This window comes from Colossoma macropomum, unplaced genomic scaffold, assembly GCF_904425465.1.
Source record: "Colossoma macropomum unplaced genomic scaffold, Colossoma_macropomum, whole genome shotgun sequence".
NCBI lineage: Eukaryota > Metazoa > Chordata > Actinopteri > Characiformes > Serrasalmidae > Colossoma > Colossoma macropomum.
Genome location: NW_023494801.1, coordinates 31,826,506 through 31,847,295, shown reverse-complemented (window position 1 = coordinate 31,847,295; position 20,790 = coordinate 31,826,506). Strand labels below are relative to the sequence as shown.

Genomic DNA, 20,790 nt, shown 5'->3' with positions numbered 1-20,790 from the left:
GCAAATGGCTGCCGGATGCTGACTGCGGAGTCCGTGGAGTCATTTGGCTACAGTTTTGTTTTCTTTTCATTTTTCTCTCACGAGTGTAAATACTTTTGTGTGCAAAAACCACAATAAACTTCAGAGCACTGTGGAATTGAGTTCTGATGTCCAAGAGTGTTGAATGGGGAGCCTCCAGACCACTTATTGACCACAACACCACAAATTGACCACACTTACCACACTATGACATTTGCATGGGCCACATTTTGTTTTTTTATCTTATGTTAAATTTAGTAAATACACAGTATTTGTGCATAAAAATACGAACTTATTTTCACTCAGAAAATTAACCCAATGTTTGCATACAACTATGTGTGTGTGTGTGTGTGTGGCCACTTTATTAGATAAAACCCCTGTCCACTGTATCAGCTTCACTTACCATACAGGTGCACTTTGTAGTTCTACAATTACAGACTGTAGTCCATCTGTTGCTCTGCATACTTTGTTAGCTCCTCTTCCACTGTCTGCTGCTTTAGACACAACTACCTTGTCGTTTCACCTTGTACATGTAAAGTAGTAGACTACAGCTCATCTGTTGCTGCACAGTTTGCATTAGTTTTCCTCTTGATCTAATCAGTGGTCAGTTTCTGGACACAAAACAGTGGACATATTTGGTTGGCCAACTGTTCTCAGCCGGCAGTGACACTGAATAGTTAAAAAAGCTGTTGTGTGTGATCCACTTAGTGCAGCACACATAACACGCAATAACATTCCACTACCATGTCACCGCCACGTTAGTGTCACTGCAGTGCAGAGAATCATCTACCACCCAAATAATACCTGCTTTGTGGTGGTCCTGACCACTGAATATCAGGGTAAAAGGAAACTAATACAGTATGCAGAGAAACAGATGGACTACAATCTGATGTACAAAGTGCTCCTGTTTGGTAAGTGGACCTAAAAAATTGACAGTGAGTGTAGCCTGAGTGTAGGTAGGTGTACCAAATAACGCAGACTGTGTGTATATATATATATATATATATATATATATATATATATATATATATATATATATATACATACACTCACTTGTGGTGGGATAGCTTCTCCCCATCAAGCACCTGTTGGTCATTTTCTTTAAACCTCAGACTCCATCTCCATTGATTCTTTCCTGCTTTAGTGAAACGGTACCCCTTCAGCAGAGTTAATCTGTACAAAAAACAAACATTTTTCACTCAGTGTTATGTGACTATAATTTATGTGCTACTTAAGTATAATCACATCCTTCTATTATTATTATCATTATTATTATTATTATTATCATTACTACTACTAACAATAATACTACTACTGTACACTTTCAATTGTGTTAAGAAATCAATATAAATAAGTATGTTTTGAATAAAGTACGTATTTACTTGAAAGAGACCCTTTCAAAGCTTGTAAACAATGATGAAGTTGCAAACATGTACAACATTTCTCAAAATTCTCTGGTGTTATTAGCGATAAAAATCTCTGGATATATGTTTGTTTGAGTCAGTGTTTGGATTTTAAGGGGTCTGAAAAAAAAAATGCTTTCCAGGTAAAATCTCAACCCTTTCTGAATCAATTAACGGTGCTGGAATCAATTAACGGTACTGGTAGTTGCTGGTTTACTACAGTAATCTGTAGCAGAATTCCAAAGCAACTCTGCTATAACAATGGAAAACATTTTTTCATGTCATTTAAGCATATCGACTTAAAAACAAAACAAGGTAAAACAACGTAAAATAGAAAAATAAAAAAATGATTTTCATAAAACAATTTAATTAAACCAGCTGATGTTAAAAATACAGAAGCCAAAAAATAAGCTGGATCAAACCATGTTAATGATAATGATTAAAAATCATAGACTTTTGAAATAAAAATGAAGACACATCAACATGTAGCAACAGGGAACGAGAATGGTTTTATAATTGCATCTTGGCATTATTTTAAATTGAAATCCAATCAAACCAAATCATATCACATTGTGCCAAGAGATTCCTGGCCCTCGACTGTAATCAGTTTTACTTTAAGGCTGTAACACAACAAACTGTTAGAATAACGAAAGTAGCTTTCAAATTTTATGAAGGTGCTGTATTTCTAAGGCACTGTCACACATTTTTATAATAATCAGCTTGACTGTTAGGTCCATATTAGTCAAAACGTCATTTCAGTCTTACCAGTCATTCTGCTGGTGATTTCCAAAGCTCTGTGAAATAAAATGCAGACATTAAGCATTTAATATACTGCAGCAAACCATACTGATAATAGTTTTACCACAAAGTGACTTAACTTAGTACTTTAAGCCAAACTCCTAAAATGTCAGTGTAGTGCAGACTAAACTAGCATAAAGTTATACATCAGACACTTTAATTTACTATCCTAATTCTCTGTGTGAGGGATGTTTCTTTGATTTACCTTCCTAAATGTTTTATCTGCCTTCTGCTACCTACACAAACGTAGCCAGCTGTTAGCTTACTCAGCTGTAGCTCCACATCAGCTCTGAGTGATTCCGGCTCTTCCTAAATGCCGTAGCCGCGCTGTGGGGTTGCTAAGCAACATCAAGGGTTACAGGCAGGCGAGCTAGCTTTCGCTAAGCTAAGATTATGCTAGCGTTAACTAACTTACCCAAAAGGTAGTGTCAGCTGACAGACACAGCTAAGAGTATGTAAGCTGAAATTCAGTTGTGACCGTGGTTTTAAACCACAAGCAGAAGAAGTGAATTCGTCCTCATTCCACTTGATCCAGTAACGCATACGCGTTGGCGCTCGGTGAGAAGAGTCTTCAGTGTTTTGGAGCTGCAGTTTCTGTCATCACGCATCAGTCATCTTAGTAATGAGCATAAGCGAATGTTGTGAAGAGGTTTTACTGCACCGGCTTAATAAAAATGATAGTTAAACAGGTATCGTTCATTTGGTGAGTATGATTTGAATATGCAGAGCTCGAAACGGTCGCGTTTGGCTTAACGGTCACGTCGAGACTCGCGCTACAAGGGGGCGGAGTCAGGCCGGACAGCTCCGCCCATTACGTGTTTTACTGGTCTGAAATAATCTTTTCTTCGCTGAAACTCTCACTAAGGATTTTTATCTTATTTAAATAATTTGTGGCACAAAATAAGTACAGAAAGTCAATGATTAAATTGTTACAATGTTGTGTCTATAGTCAACTTTTTTTTATTTGTTTAAAGAAGTAGCCCCATGTTACATTGTTTTATTTCAGGGATTTTGAGATGGTTTTGAGATGGTATTTGGTAATACTGAATTCAGGGGATTCAGTTGTTTTTTATGATTCTTAAAAGCGGCTTTGTTAACAAAGGTAGTGTATTCACATGTGCTATGAAGCTGATAAAAGATGAAAGCAATGTTGCTTTTTTTGCTTATTTCAAGAATTCTTACAAAGTAAAACTTGCTTGATTGTTTTAAATATATGCTTATAAATTAGCAGGCATAAGGAATACATCTTGGCTTTTGGTCAGAAAACACTATATGCAACATAATTTACATTTAGAAATACATATTGCACCATCAAAAAACCCAAAAAACCTTAGTAGAGCCAAGCAATTAGAAGCACATTGCATATTGTTCATATACCATGGTATACATACCAAGCCCACAGAGAAATGCCTACGTCACTGAAAACAATACCTTTTTTAAGCAGGTCTCATAGAGCTTTGCCATACATGGGTCAGATGCTGTTTTTGCGCGAGTCTCAGTCAGCCGTCAGTTTCAACACTCAGCCAAACAGCCTATTTGCTAGCAGAGATAGTATGGTTGAAGACAGTAACTACAATTCAACATTGATTCAACGTCTTGCTTTCAACGTTGAAACAAGGTTTAAGGATTCAACCTATGGCAACGTTGATGTGTAGTTGATTTTTGGTCATCAACCAAAAAAGACGAAAATGACGCGATATCAACGTTGATTCAACGTTACTTTGCTATCTGGGAAGCGTCTGAGCGCTTGTGGAGTGCTGGAAACGCCATTTCAGTGCTGGAAGCGCCTAAATCCCAGACTTCATGTTTGTACAGGTGTACTCACCCACGTTAAAGTAGTCATATATTTTCTCAAGAAATTGTGATTTCCTGTCTGTTCCCACACATGTACATGATATTTCATGGCAGAAATGTCTGTTTTTTAATCATTATAATGAGTTTACGTTAAGACAATACTGCATAGCTTTAGTAGGCATTCTAAAGCCTCTGAGCGCTTGAGGAGTGCTGGAAACGGTTTTTCAGTTTGAAGAAAGGCCTTAATTCACGACTTCATTATTGTACAGGGGTAGTAACCAAATTCGAAGTGGTCATAGTTTTTCTTAAGAAAAAGTGATTTTATCTCTGTTCCCACTCATATAAAAGATATTTTATGGCAGAAATGTCTGTTTGTAATCATTATAATGAGTTCACGTTGAGACAATACTGCACAGCGTTTCCAGCCTTTCAAAAGAGTCTGAGCGCTTGTGGAGTGCTGGAAACGCCTTTTCAGTGTGAAGAAGCACCTAAATCCAAGACTTCATGATTGGACAGGTGTAGTCACCAAAGTTGAAGTAGTCATATTTATTCTCAAGAAAAAGTGATTTCCAGTCTATTCCCATACATATTCATGATATTTTATAGCAGAAGTTTCTGTTTATAATCATTCCAATGATTTGACGTTCAGACAATACTGCATAGCGTTTCCAGCCTTTCTAAAGCATTTTAGCGCTTGTAGACTGCAAACGCCTTTTCAGTGTGAACAAGAGCCTATATTCAAGACTTCATGATTGGACGGGTGTAGTCTCCCAAGTTAAAGTAGTCGTATATTTTGTCAAGAAAAAGTGATTTCCTTTCTGGTCCCCAACATATGAAGTATATTTCACAGCAGAAATGTCTGTTTGCCATCATTATAATGAGGTCACGTTAAGACAATGCTGTAAAAAGCTTCTGTAGGCATTCTAAAGTGTCTGAGCACTTGTAGAGTGCTGGAAACGCCTTTTCAGGGTGAAGAAGCGCCTAAATTCACGACGTCGTTATTGTACAGTTGTAGTCACCAAAGTTAAAGTAGTCATGTTTTATCTTAAGAAAATGTGATTTCCTGTCTGTTCCCACACATATAAAATATATTTCATCGCAGAAATGTCTGTTTGTTATCATTATAAATGAAGGTCTGCATGTCCTCCTTGGTTATGTACTCTACTGAATTACTTTACAAGACCTGTATTGGCTTCCAGCTTCAGCCCGCGTAGAGAAATCTATTAGAACCCTTGTTCTGCTCTCACGTCAGAAACTAAGGAATGCGGGGCTTGGTCAGGGCTTGTATTGACAACTAAATGACATTAGAAGTTGCAATCAGGTTTTGAACCTAACCTTTACGTTGAAATAAAAATATCTTTGATTCAAAATTAAGTGTCATGGTCTCAGTAGACCATGAATATAGTCTGTTCTTGCAATAGAAGGTTTCATTTGTTTTTTCTAGTCTTCGATCGCCACCTACTGGCCGCTATAGGTTATTCACTTGATAATATGTGGATTCACGCTCTCTTCCGCTTCTCATTGGGGAAAAGGGAGTCGTAGTACCCTCGTTATTGACTCATGTTCAAGGCACAGTTAGAATCAGTTTGCTTGTAAAGGCACTCTTTTCACAACGTGGGCAAGACCCATAAGCATCACTTGTTTTCTTTTTACTTCGTATCATTTGTATACGTATGAGGCTGGTCCAGGTCAGTGGCGCTATGGGCCTGGAAACCATCAGGCATGACTGACCTATGAAACTAAGAAAGCCTGGTCCAAGTCAGCGACTGGATAGGAGACTGTGCTGCCCTGCCAAGAGTTCAAAGCTTTTTAACCAAACCTTTGTTTTGAAACTAAACCATGGTGAAAAGAAGTTCATACTGTGGGACTAAGCAGAAGGCCTAAGACAGAAAATGCGAAGTCTGCATGTGCTTGGGTATATACCCCAATGAATTACTTTAGAAGACCTGTATTGGCTTCCAGCTTCAGCCCACGTAGAGAAATCTATTAGAACCCTTGTTCTGCTCTCACGTCAGAAACTAAGGAATGCGAGGCTTGGTCAGGGCTTGTATTGACAACTAAATGACATTAGAAGTTGCAGTCAGGCGTTGAACCTAACCTTTACGTTGAAATAAAAATATCTTTGATTCAAAATTAAGTGTCATGGTCTTAGTAGACCACAAATGTAGTCTGTTCCTTCAATAGAAGGTTTCATTTGTTTTTTCTAGTCTTCGATCGCCACCTACTGGCCGCTAAAGGTTATTCACTTCATAATATGTGGATTCACGCTCTCTTCCGCTTCTCATTGGGGAAAAGAGAGTCGTAGTACCCTCGTTATTGCCTCATGTTCAAGGCACAGTTAGAATCAGTTTGCTTGTAAAGGCACTCTTTTCACCACGTGGGCAAGACCCATGAGCATCACTTGTTTTCTTTTTATTTCGTATCATTTGTGTATCTATGATAATAAGAAATATGTAGCTTTCTGTTCAAATAGTGTTTCTTTGCTTCTGTAATGGCGGCTAAATTTAAGGTGGTCCCAGTTACTGTCGAACATGTCTGTGAGAATCATATTCTGTAAGAATTGGCGCTTCATGAAGACATGTATGAGCGAAGAAAGGATTTATTTGTAGTTTTTGCAGTTTTACAATGAAGAAATAGGAGAAAAGGAACTGAACATCAAGCTCTGCATCCATGTTCTTCATTCATCCTATAGCCTCATGTTTAGCTTGCTGGATAGCTAAGCCGCAGAAACACTAAGTGAGCCCAGTACATTAAGAACTTTACAAAAGTCTGCCTCTAATGACTCCTAATAGAGTGGTGGGATATATTAAATGGCCAATACTGGAAGGTAACCTCCACAAGTAGCTCTATGGGGCGGGGAACCCTTAGGCTTGATTTGTATATGAAGCTAAGCAAGACTGGTCCAGGTCAGTGACTGGATGGGAGACTGTGTTGCTGTGCCAAGAGTTCAAAGCTTCTCAACCAAACCTTTATTTTGAAACTAAACTATGAATACAGTGAAAAGAAGTTCATAATGTGGAACTGTGTTGAAAACTAAACGACATTAGAAGTTGCAATCAGGTTTTGAACCCCAACCTTAACTCTGAAATAAAAATAATTCAAAATAAAGAACTTTTAAAAAAAAGTCTGCCTCTATTGAGATCTAATAGAGTGGTGGAATACTTTAAAGGGCCAAGACTGGAAACCAACCTCAACCAGTGGCTCTATGGGGCCACTGCAGCTATTGAGTCCTAATAGAGTGGTGGGAAACATTTAAGGGCCAGTACTGGAAGCCAGCCCCAACCAGTGGCTCTATGGGGCTGGAAACCATCAGGCCTGACTGACCTATGAAGCTAAGAAAGCCTGGTCCAAGTCAACGAGTGGATGAGTGACTGTGCTGCCCTGCCAGGAATTCAAAGCTTTTCAATCAAACCTTTGTTTTGAAACTAAACTATGGATAGAGTTAAAAGAAGTACATACTGTGGGACTAAGCAGAAGGCCAAAGACAGCAAATAGGAAGTCTGTATATGCTTGGTTATATATTCCACTGAATTACTTTACAAGACCTGTATGTATTGGCTTCCAGCTTCAGCCAGTATATAGAAATCTGTGAGAACCCTTGGTCTGGTTTCATGTCAGAAACTAAGTAATGTGGGGCTTGGTCATTGCTTGTATTGAAAATTAACTGACAATAGAAGTTGCAATCAGGTTTCGAACCCAACCCTTACTTTGAAATAAAAATAACTTTAGTTGAAAATGAAGAACTTTAAAAAAAAAAGTCTGCCTCTATTGAGTCCTAATAGAGTGGTAGGATACTTTAAAGGGCAAATACTGGAAGCCAGCCTCAACCGTGGCTCTATGGGGCTGGCAACCCTAAGGCTTGAATAATTCATGAAACTATGCAAGGCTGGTCCAGGTCAGTGGTGGGATAGGTGACTGTGCTGCCTTGCCAGGAGCTGAAAGCTTCTCAACCAAACCTTTATTTTGAAACTAAACTATGGATACAGTGACAAGAAGTTCATAACATGGACCTGTATGAAAACTAAACGACATTAGAAGTTGCAATCAGATTTTGAACCCCAACCTTAACTCTGAAATAAAAATAACTTCAATTCAAAATGAAGAACTTTAAAAAAAAAAGTCTGCCTCTATTGAGATCTAATAGAGCGGTGGAATACTTTAAAGGGCCAAGACTGGAAACCAACCTCAACCAGTGGCTCTATGGGGCCACTGCAGCTATTGAGTCCTAATAGAGTGGTGGGATACATTAAAGGGCCAATACTGGAAGCCAGCCTCAACCAGTGGCTCTATGGGGCTGGAAACCATCAGGCCTGACTGACCTATGAAGCTAAGAAAGCCTGGTCCAAGTTAGTGAGTGGATGAGTGACTGTGCTGCCCTGCCAGGAGTTCAAAGCTTTTCAATGAAACCTTTGTTTTGAAACTAAACTATGGATACAGTTAAAAGAAGTACATACTGTGGGCCTAAGCAGAAAGCCGAAGACAGCAAACAGGAAGTCTGTATATGCTTTGTTATATATTCCACTGAATTACTTTACAAGACCTGTATTGGCTTCCAGCTTCAGCCAGTGTATAGAAATCTATGAGAAACCTTGGTCTAGTCTCAAGTCACTAGAAACTAAGCAATCTGGGACTTGGTCATGGCTTGTATTGAAGACTAACTGACATTAGAAGTTGCAATCAGGCTTGAACCCCACCTTTACTTTGAAATAACCTTTGACGTATATTTAAAAGGAACATTTTTATAGAAGGCAAAAACAACTTTAAAAACTTCCAGCATAAGCTGGGGTCTGGAGTTCTCTGTGTGCTCTGTTTTGCAGGTCTGGAATGTTTAAATTAAGGGGCCCCCTGGTCCAAAGCCCCATAGGGAGTAGGCCTCTCACTTTCTCCCTTCTTCTCTTAGCTCCAAATATATCAGATCATTTTAAAAAGGACCATATGTTCTGTCTTCTGTTTTAACAATAAGTCCAATATATATAAGCTGTTGGATATTCTGTTCTGGAGGGGACATTTAGAATTGGCATGGATCCTCTCTCAGGTACTTTATAGTGCTTGATATGATACTGTTTTAATTTGTAATAAACATCTTACTGGTAAGACAGTGTCAACGGAGTTTTCCTTCACTTCATCTTCACATCATCGCTACTTGATAAACAACACCAACCAGACGAACGCGGAGAACCGTTAGATGTTAACTGTGTTACATGCCGTCTATGCAGAAAACTAATCATCATCAAAGGCGGTAATACAGACCTTGAATCCACAGTACGAGCTGCCAAGCCGTAAGTACTTCAGGAAGACAGCGGTGCCTGAGATGTATAATAATGTTAATTGTGTATGAAATAATCTAGGTTGTTAGATTTCTTCTAACATAACTGTTTTTTCCAGAATTAAGATTCACTGCTATAAGTCTCCTTTGCTGTTCCACTGAGACGCAGCAGTTCACTTACATATGCTGCAATAAAATGATCATGTGACTGAAAGGCCCACTCACTTGAGTTTTCTTCATAAATTAATTTTTAACACGATAATATTGTTTATCGCGATAATTCTGAAGACAATAATCATTTGTCTAAATTTATATTATCGCCCAAGCCTAGTGGAGGCTCTTGCTAGTGAAAGCTGGCATAATGACAGGTGGAGGCTCTTGCTTCTGCAGACAGGCTTAAGGACAGATGGAGGCTCTTGCTGGTGCAGACTGGTATAAGGTCAATGGAGGCTCTGGTTGGAAAACAGGAGAAGGCACTTACTATACAATTTGAAAAAAGAATTGGGTAATAAAGATTAGATGCTTCTCATCTCAATGAACAGCCTACTGCCACACAGTGGCAAGAAAGGACAATTAGATATTAAATATCTATTAAATCTGTTTCTTACCTTGTTTGTGCTTCATTTGTTGTTCCCAAAGTGTGACTGAAGATTTGCTGCTGTCTCACTTAGATGGTTCAAACATAATGAGTGCAGAGGTCTATACGAACAAGCGCCTGGCCTAAGAGCTCCTGATAGGGACAGCAGATCCATGAGGTTGTCCACACGGCCTGCAGCCGTTATAAAATATGACTTAATTATTAATTTCATGATTAAAACACAAGTGTACCAATTGACAACTGAATCTAAATTTAAGAAAATTTATAGTGTGAGGAGCTTTAATCACTGAAAGCTAATTTATTACGTTCTTTATCTCCATGGTTTAGCAATTTTATGAGCAGCATCTAATAAGTAGAATACACATGTATACAAAGTCAAGGGCAAGGTCAAGCCAAGGTCAAGGAGTTGGAGGTGCTAAAATTTTTCATGAGTGGCTTTTCATGACTGACCTTGCATGCCGCATCATTATTATGTATTCTTGCCTGAGTAATAATAAAACAGACTTTCAAATCTACACAATGCACATTCAGATACAAGTGAGCTTTAAATCTCTGTACCTACCTGTAGACTTTCTAGATGGTTTAACAAATGCGTGGACAAAGACATCACACAGGTGAGCTGGATCAGTCTGACATGCCATGTCTCTATAGTTTTTCCACTAAGAAAGAAAATGTTATTATACTATTACTATCATATTGTTTTTTCTTTTTATAATTTAATAAAACAGAGATAGGCACGAAGAAACTTCATATAACCACCAAGCTGACTTGCAAAATACCACTTTTTCCAAAATTGAAAAAAATCCTAATACTTCCTAAATATTTGAGTTACAACTGAAACTGTTGTTGCAGTGTTAATAAGCTAAGTTTCCTGTCGTCAGAGAAACATGCAAGTTTTGCCGCACAATGCGGTAAAGAACCGACATGGGGATAGTTCCATTTAATAATTTATTTCCATCTGAGGAAAAATGACAAATGTTTTGAGTTGACTGCAGCGTCAGCTAAGGTAGCCAGCTACCTAGCTAACCATGTAGTACAAACCTGTGCAGAGCAATGGGTGCTTCAGGACTCCACAAAATTACTTGAAATGTCTATCCCTAAAATATTACTTGGCACTTACTTTCTGTAAACTTACTGCAATAGTAACTTTATGTTATTTGCTACCTTTGCCATATGTTTAGCTAGCAAGCTAGCTCACTCATGACCTCAGCTTCTTTACTTTAACACCTCGTATTTAACTGAAAATATACCATCACCTTCAGTGAACCTGTAAAAAACAAGGACAGATGAATGTACTTTTGAAGAGAAGGCAAACTCAAGTTGAGCTTGCAAATAAATTAGAGCTAGAACACAGTCCAACTGTGCAACGCAAAGGCAGAGGACTTGAAAGGGTGTTGATAACCTCAGAGGGAGTCAAGAGCCTTTAACCCGAGCACTGCGTTGCCCAGGCAGTGAGGGGGCAGAGATAAATCAAACGCAGGGATTTTGCAGCCAGTAGTGGGAGTTGCATTAACCTAAGAGCCCTGTGCATACACATCACACACATAGCGTGGGACAGCTAATAGGAAAAACTCTAAAAGAGGCAATTTTTTGATAAGAGCCAGCACACAGTGTAATCATAATGGGAAAATATAGCCGCAAGCAGCGATGAGCGGGTCCAAGCACGCATGAGCCCAAGTAGGCAACCATGGTGAAAAACAAAACAAATTTAAGCCAAAATACCCAACAATGAGTGAAATTTCTGACATAACATGCAAATACAAGGTTATTCAGTTCAATGAACTGAATCAAATGGGACCACTTGTTTATCTGTAAACTTTGTAATAACCTTGTAATAGCATTTGTGCTGATTTTGTGTGTTTTTGAGTGCTAATACGCCCCCTAAAGGCCTATCTGGACCAAAAGTTGCATACCCCATCTGGGTCTCACTTTATATAAATACCTGAAGTTTTGAGAAGATTGGACAAATGACTGATGACTTATACCAAATCAAGCTAGCAATGCCATGGCCACAGTGATGAATTGATAGAGAATTGACAGGATGGGTGAAAAAGACAAATTTTTTTTGATGATTATTTACCTAGAGACACTAGAGAGTATTTCTAGACCAACTTCGAAAAGTTTGCATCAAAACCCAGAGACTAGTTTGAAAAGCATAGTTTTCAAACAGTTAACGATTACCAAAAAACTATGCATTTTTTAAAAAAATGTATAATTGCAAATTTGTTTGGCACACTGTTCTACATTTGATTCATATAGATCTTTGGATGAATTTGCAATTATGTCTTAATAACATTTAATAATTAAGTGATTTTCATGACTAGCGCCCCCCAGTGGCCAAATCTATTGAAACTTGACTGGTTGTTAGAAAGTGGCTACGTAGAGACACCTTTCATGTTTTATGAAGATTGGTCTATGTTAAGCCTGTCAAAGGCCTGCTGAATTCTGATTGGCTGATGGTGGCCATAAATGTACATTCAATGTATCAAATTGTCCTTAAAGATTCACTTATAGCTAGTGTAGTAGATGATGCCTGCCAAGTTTCAGCTTGATCGGATACATGGATGCTGAGAAACAGTTAATTGGCAATTGCCCCGCCCCTAATGATGTATGCCCACCAAAATTGAATGGCCTCCACCGAATCTTGTCTTGAATAAGCCTGTGAAGTTTCAATGTTTTTGGCTGAAGCATTCTCCAGTTATACAGTCTTAAATGAATTTTGAATTTTGTCAAAAGGGTTAATTTGCATATGGCAGCCATATTGTTTACAAAAGTCGAGATTTAAGTGGGCAGAACTAAATGGTCCAAATGGCAATGTTGATGGGCTTGACCCAAGGAATCGGGTGCAAAAAAAAAATTTGTCTATGCACTTGCTTTAGGAGTTATGAAGCAAAATGTGTTTTGCTGCTCTATAGCGCCCCCTTTTGGCCAGTCAGGGTCATTTTTGTTGCCTGGCAAGATGCACACAAACTACACCTACCTACCAAGTTTGGTGTCTCTAGGGCTTACGGTCTCTTCTCCACAACACGTTTTTCAGGAGAAAAAGAATAATAATAATAATAAGAAGAAGAAGAAGAAGAAGAAGAAAAATCCGAGCAAAAACAATAGGGTCCTACGCACTGCATGCTTGGACCCTAATAATTCGCACGGACAATTACGGCTGGTAATGGAAAATGCCTAGGCTTGGGCGGGCGAGTTGTGTTGCTTAACATTGCGGAGACTGTAATCTGCCAATTACTGTCAGATCTGGATCTGTGTATAATGATGATGATGATGTATCATTTGTATAGTGATGAGCCAGAACAACCAAAATAGAACACATCATATCAGGATTTAGACGAAGATTTCAGGCAGATAACCCAGTTTCACGTCCATAAAGCAGGTGAAGCTCCCCTCATCAAAGTGTGCATTGCAAACATGCATGATGATGGTCTCCGTACTAGGTTGGTACTAGGACCTAGCTGATGATGTGTTACCACAGGCTGGCAATTGGTGGATTAGTGGGAAATGCGTGCAGTCCTTTATCCTTGGTTAGCACACATTTGACTAATTGCGCTCGACCTGAAAAGCTTAATTGAAAAATGCTAAAAAATTTGAAAAGCTGAACTTGAAAGACCAAATCTGATAGATAGTAAATATACCTGACTATGTTAACTAACTAAAAGGATAAAACTACAATATGCACAAACCCAACAACTTAGGACTAACAATAATAACTAACTAGAAACTAAATAACAAGCTAAATGCGATAAGACTATGTGTATATAAAAAGTTTTAAAACGGTGCCAAAATTCTCCTTCACTCTAGTCTTGTATGATTCTCATATTTAGGGGCACAGCATGAGATTTGCATATGGTGACGTGTCATCATATCTTGGTATATACCAGGGTTGAATCAAAGGGGCGCTGCAGAGGTGGAGCAGGCCAGATGTGTTCAAATTTTAAGCAAGTCTGGCAAATTTAATTTTTTATAAAACAATTAATTTCACCTGTTAAGGTCTTAGGGTGTAGTTACTCTTTAATTTAAGCATTTAGGGGAAACGGCAAAAACGGAAATCACTTGTGTCATTTCTGTTTTTGCCATTTCCCCTAGCCATGTTGCAGAATTTTTTTCTACTTTGTCCAGCTGAGTGGTCGTATTCCGTAAGGAAAGTGATATCAAGCCCTCCATTCTACTGAGAATCCTGCTGCAGACTTTTTATTCACTATTGTTTTGAAAGTCACACCAATTTAAGGTATATTTTGTGTGTGTCTCTATTCCTCTATTTTGACTTTTATTTCTTCCTTCTCCTCCTTCCAATTCCCTCAGCAGATGCCCTGTGGCATGATCCCAGGTCAGGGCCCATCTGCAGGTCCCACAGCTGATCCAGAGAAGTGCAAGCTGATCAAGCAGCAGCTGGTCCTGCTGCTCCACGCCCACAAGTGCCAGAGGCGGGAGCAGGCCAATGGCGAGGTGTGGGCCTGTGCCCTGCCCCACTGCCGTACCATGAAGAACGTCCTCAACCACATGACTCATTGCCAGGCTGGCAAGTCCTGCCAAGGTAAGTTACAAGTACCAGTTACAAGCGCAATCATGCCAGCTGTGAAGTATGTTCAGTTCAGTTCTAGTGTGTCATGGTAATCTAGTGTGTATATCAGGTAGTTTGAACACTAGAGAACAAACCTAAAAGGTTCTTTGGATGTACAGAATGCCTTGGAGCTCAGATATTAGAAAAAGCTGCACCTTACCTTCGTGTAATAAACTATTTTGGGTCCGGTTTTGAAATTTGTGACGACAGCCATACGCAATGTCCTACTGGTGTGGGTTCATTTGTGGTTTTCATCTCTTTAATAATGTGTGGAAATGCTACTTGAGTGCAAATAGTGCATACTTCTGGGGAGTCAGAATTAATTTAAAGAGAATAAATTTTGTATACCTCATAAAATGAACATTAAAATTCTAAACTTTTCCATCCAAACCTTTTGTAAAATTCAAACTTTTCTTTCTGGTTTTTACAGTTAAAATGACACATTTCTCTATTAATTGGGATTAAAACTTTTTAGAAGTATTATTAAGTAATTTTTATTTTAGTGCTACAATAATTTGTGCTTTCTTTGCACCCTCGCTATCTGCTCAAACGTTTACGTACAGCCCTGCGGTGGTTTCTCTGTCTTTGCACTAAGTTTGTTCACATTACTATAGATGTTCATGCCCACCACAACCAATAACCCTTTTCCTGTTAGCTACCATTTAGACTTATGTGTTTTATGCTTTTTTCTGCATATTGTAAATTTAAATGAATCTTATTCTACAGGTATAAAGTAGTGGTAACACTTTATTTGAAGGGTGTCTACATAACACATTCATATCACCTTACATAAACACTTCATAACATTTTCATGAATGCTTAAATCAACATTCGTAAACTATACATTTTACATGATATTAATATGGACTACAGTGTAATTTTACTGAAAGTTGTTTTTCAAAATAAAAGTCCTCATTTTTTATTTTGAATAACTTTATTATTTTCAGTGAAACTCCTCATTTCTGGACTGCCAGCATAAAAATGACCTGGCTTTATCCCTTAGGACAGAAAGTGCTTTGACACTTTTTGCCTAGACTTTCAACTTTTTTTAATTATTTTTTTTCTCAAGCCTTTGTATTTTGCACTATGCTATTCTTTCTCCTTTTTACTCTAATTCTTCTTTAAAAATGTACTGTTAATTCAACAGTCTATACATAGTTGTGAAAATGGTATTTAAACTAAGTTTAACTTTCTTAGGGTAAATGCTAACACTGTTATCCTAATTACTTTGGAAGTTTATTTTTAGTGATGTTCTTCCTCACTTACGGTTTTGGAGAAATCACAAGTATAACTGTGCATTGGTTATTCTGTGTAACTGACACTTTGAGGTTAAATGTAACATGCACTGATATCCCAAGGAATGGTTCCTTTTTTTGCACTTCAAAGTACAATCAAGTGGTGACTCTTTGACTTTCCTCACTCAGGGTGCTGATAATTTTGTAAGTTTGCCTTGCTTTGCCTTTACCACAAAAGTGATGGAAGCCACATTATCTTGACTAAAGTGCATGTTACATGAATGGATAGATATTGAATGGAATGGATAAGCATTATGGACCTGTCCCACCACCACACAACGTTTGAGACTTTAAGTTGATTGACTGTTCATAGCATATTTATGAGTTATTCACTGTCCATATAGTAAAGTGACATGCAAAGCAACATTCATAAGTGATTCATAGCATTTTTAAGAGTGTATAAATAGTGATAGTGATTTACAATTAAACATCTACAAGTATTTTCCCTACCTTTGCAGCAAGACCCAATGACTGTGAAAAGGAGTCAATAAACACCACAAGTAGGAAGGTCCTTTTTTATTGGCAAGACCAGTGTTCAGAATAGGCACTTAAGCATGCTGCTCAAACTCAAATCAGGAAACTACAAACTCTTCTGAACATGGAACTGCAAAATACAGATGTGTTTGCTAAAATCTTCAATTCTTTTCTAAAACAAAAATAAAAACACACCACCTCACATGGCCATTACTTAAAGGGTATTGTATTCACTTTGTTCCTTTTCTTCTTAGACTGAAATTGTTTTTAAATTCTCTGAAAAACAAAACAAAAATAAGAAAAAATAAACAAAATGGCACAACTCACTGCAACTTCTTGAGGAGCATAACAGTATCAATCTGAATCTGAAGATATCATGATATTGGCACTGCTGCTGGTTGTCTGTCCTCTTCTAGTTATAAAAAGACCATACAAGAGCAGTAAAATGTGTGGAATTCTACACGTACAGGATAAGCCTATTTATAATGAAGGTGCATGAACGTTATGTTAGTGGGCTAGATAGACTGTCATAGCAGAGGTATGATCGTACAGCAGGTAAATTAGCTACTGTGCTCATTATCAATAACTGTAGCTAACTAGCAAGCAAGCAGGCTAACACTAGCTTACATTAGCTATTAAAATGCATCAAGCTAACATTAACATCACCTAGTTATCTACATGATTCAGTTAAGACCCAAAGATTAATAGACCTTATGCGGCTCTTGTTAAGAACATTCTTTTTTTCGAACTTAAATAACAGATACCGATTTAACTTACTGTTTTGCAACCGTGCCAGTCAAGTCTAAGTAGTTAGTGGGCCTAAATGAGCATTACTTATGACGCACAGCAGTGCGATGCGGAGGGATACGTTAAACAAGCTAGTCCCAAATGCAAGGTCCACTTAAAACAATCGCTAACATTTGGCTAGTGACGTGGTCTATACCAGGGGTCGGCAACCCAAGTGTCAGGAAGAGCCATTTTGTCCTTTCAGCAAAAATCATTTTACCATTTTGGCTGTAATATGTCTTAGTATGTGCTAATGTGCAAGTATAGGCTAAAAGTATATAAATGAAAGACTTACTTTGCTCTGCTTTAAGCTTTAGTTCAGCTAGCTCAGCTCCACCACAAAACTTTCCCCAAAAGTGAAATAATTTCTTGTAAAATGTCCCTCAACGTTCGATTTTTACGAAACTGAAGTCGCTTCTTATTTGCCAGCTTCTTGTTCGCATTTACCCGTTCCACCTTAAATGGCGCCTGAGGTGCCAGAACGTAACTGCTGCAGGATTTAAGGTGGAACGGGACCATTCGAAAAAGAAGCTGGCAAACGAGAAGCTGATTTCAGCATCGCGACTTTTCAGTATTTGACAGGTTCTCGTTGCAGATTAAATATATCGGGAAACCAGCTGGAGTGATTATGAATGCAAATAAGTCCATTCGTATCCAAATTATCGATGTTCGTCTTAAATCTTTCCCTTCGCTTTTTTTACAAGCTGGGCAAGACTGTTGACTGTTCTGATGTGATCAGCAGTCTGCACGCCTGCAGGGTTAAAGGGTGAATTAGCAGATATAGGCTATATTAACTCCAGTGTTTAAGACCGTTTATTGTTGAAACTGTGTTAGAACGATCAGCAGAGTTTTATTTTACTGTAAAGGAGGATTATTTATTTTTTTTTTGTACCTACAAATCTAATTCTGCTGTGGAGCCTGCAGTAAAAGAGCCGCAAGTGGCTTCGGAGCCGATGTGTTGCCAACCTCTGAGTTAGTGTCATCACTTAACTGGGGAAAATATTGGTAAATGGTTAAGGACTTAGTAAACATCGATTAATACTAGGTTTTGTTTTGTTTCTGCTAAAATATTTTTCTATAATAAACCATTCCCTAGTGAAGACCACCATGTGACCCAAATGTGAAAGTTGCCCAGGAGTAACAAGGCAGTGGGTTGTGTTTTTATTTTTGTTTTAGAAAAGAATTGAAGATTTTAGCAAACACATCTGTATTTTGCAGTTCCATGTTCAGAAGAGTTTGTAGTTTCCTGATTTGAGTTTGAGCAGCATGTTTAAGTGCCTGTTCTGAACATTGGTCTTGCCAATAAAAAAGGACCTTCCTACTTGTGGTGTTTATTGACTCCTTTTCTCAGTCATTGGGTCTTGCTGCAAAGGTAGGGAAAATACTTGTAGATGTTTAATTGTAAATCACTATCACTCTTTATACACTCTTAAAAATGCTATGAATCACTTATGAATGTTGCTTTGCATGTCGCTTTACTATACGGTATATTAACAGCTCCTTAAAATGCTATGAATCACTTATAAATGTTGTCTTGCATGTCACTTTACTATATGGACAGTGAATAACTCATAAATATGCTATGAACAGTCAATCAGCTTAAAGTCTCAAACGTTGTGTGGTGGTGGGACAGGTCCATAATGCTTATCCATTCCATTCAATATCTATCCATGCATGTAACATGCACTTTAGTCAGGATAACGTGGCTTCCATCACTTTTGTGGTAAAGGCAAAGCAAGGCAAATTTATAAAGGACATTTCTTGCAAAATTATCAGCACCCTGAGTGAGGAAAGTCAAAGAGTCACCACTTGATTGTACTTTGAAGTAATGCAAAAAAAAGGAACCATTCCTTGGGATATCAGTGCATGTCACATTTAACCTCAAAGTGTCAGTTACACAGGATAACCAATGCACAGTTATACTTGTGCCTTCTCCAAAACCGTAAGTGAGGAAGAACATCACTAAAAAAAAACTTCCAAAGTAATTGGGATAACAGTGTTAGCATTTACCCCAAGAAAGTTAAACTTAGTTTAAATAACATTTTCACAACTATGTATAGATTGTTGACTTAACAGTACATTTTTAAAGAAGAATTAGAGTAAAAAGGAGAAAGAATAGCATAGTGCAAAATACAAATGGATCCAAAGTGATAAAGCCAGGTCATTTTTATGCTGGCAGTCCAGAAATGAGGAGTTTCACTGATAATAATAAAGTTATTCAAATAAAAAAAAAAAAAATAGACTTTTATTTTGAAAAACATCTTTCAGTAAAATGACATTGTAGTCCATATTAATATCATGTAAAACGTATAGTTTACGAATGTAGATTTAAGCATTCATGGACATGTTATGAAGTGTTTATGTAAGGTGATATGAATGTGTTATGCAGACACCCTTCAAATAAAGTGTTACCAAAATTGCAGTCTGTTCATTGTGATCTATAGATAACAGTAGTTGACTCCCACGTTCCAAGGTGGACTCTTTGAACAAGGTATCTGTAGCTTAATATGTTGTATGTTTACAAGCCTATCTTTCTTTCCAACTCTTTCTTAGTGGCGCACTGTGCATCCTCTAGATAAATTATTTCTCACTGGAAGAACTGTACTCGACATGATTCTCCAGTCTGTTTGCCTCTGAAGACTGCTAGTGATAAGAGAAACCAGCAGCGTAAGTCCTAGTTTTCGACAGCCAAATATCTGATCACATCTAAATCTTTTACATGAACTCATCGAAAAAAGAAAAAGAAAAAAAATGACCTTTTTTTCTAGTTTTCTTTATAATTTATTGTTCTAACCTTTTCTCTCCTCCTTTAGCTATGTTAAGTTCGCCCAACGCTGGCATGCAAGCATCAATAGGATCAGTGAGCCCGAGCCAGCCAAGTACGCCCAATATTACCAGCACCACCCACATAGACCCTAGTTCCATGCAGAGAGCTTACGCAGCCTTGGGTCTCCCATATGGAAACAAGTCGTCCACGCAGACTCCTTAGAAGCAGCAGCAGCAGCTTCATTTGTTAAACACACTAGGTAATATTCACCAGGCAAAGACATAAGATGAATTTTGTCAACATCTAAACAGTCACAAAGAAAAAGTTGTGTTGTGTAAATTTTTAGGTAAACATGCAAAAATAGCAATTTTATCCTTGTTCTTTATATGAATTGCAAACTGCATTGTTTTTATTTCAGAAACTTGATGTTTAAAACTGCAGAATATTTGCTCACCACCTTAAGGGCTGAATGAATGAAAAAAAAAAAAATCGTTCTGTCTTAGCAATGATAGATTAAATAAAACATGGTCCAAAGCATGTGCATTAAGCAGCCTGTAAAACAGGGTTATTATAGTTAATGAAAACTGTTGGTACTTAACCATTAACTGTTGCTACTTAACTATTAACTATGGTCAGGGATGGGGGAGTAGCTAAGTAGCGCACTACTATTTGTAGCTAACTACAAATTTTTGTCGCTAATAGCTGTAGCCGCTACAGTTTTATGAAAGGTAGCTAACAGCTGTAGCGCCTACAAATTTTTGTGTAGCTATAGTGATAATTTTCGCTACAATTTCGCTACAGGCTTCAGGCAATCCGTGCAAAATCTGAACCATAGAACGCGGTCGTTAACTGGGCAGGTGGCGGACAGTTCAAGCAAACAGTCACGCGGTGATCAGTCCTTACTAGTAGGCTTAGCAAGGGGTCGCAACCGAAATGTTAAGAAAAGCCATTTTGTCCATTCAACAAAAATGAAACCACCTTGGGAGCCACCACATTTTATGCCTGTTTTACCATCAAAGTGCAC

General features: G+C 38.0%; 1 pseudogene; it reads left to right on the top strand.

Annotated features, from left to right (window-relative positions):
* Positions 1-5,686: 5,686 nt before the first annotated feature.
* The window catches only part of LOC118821047, a 128,964-nt pseudogene continuing 113,860 nt past the window's right edge, over positions 5,687-20,790 (top strand).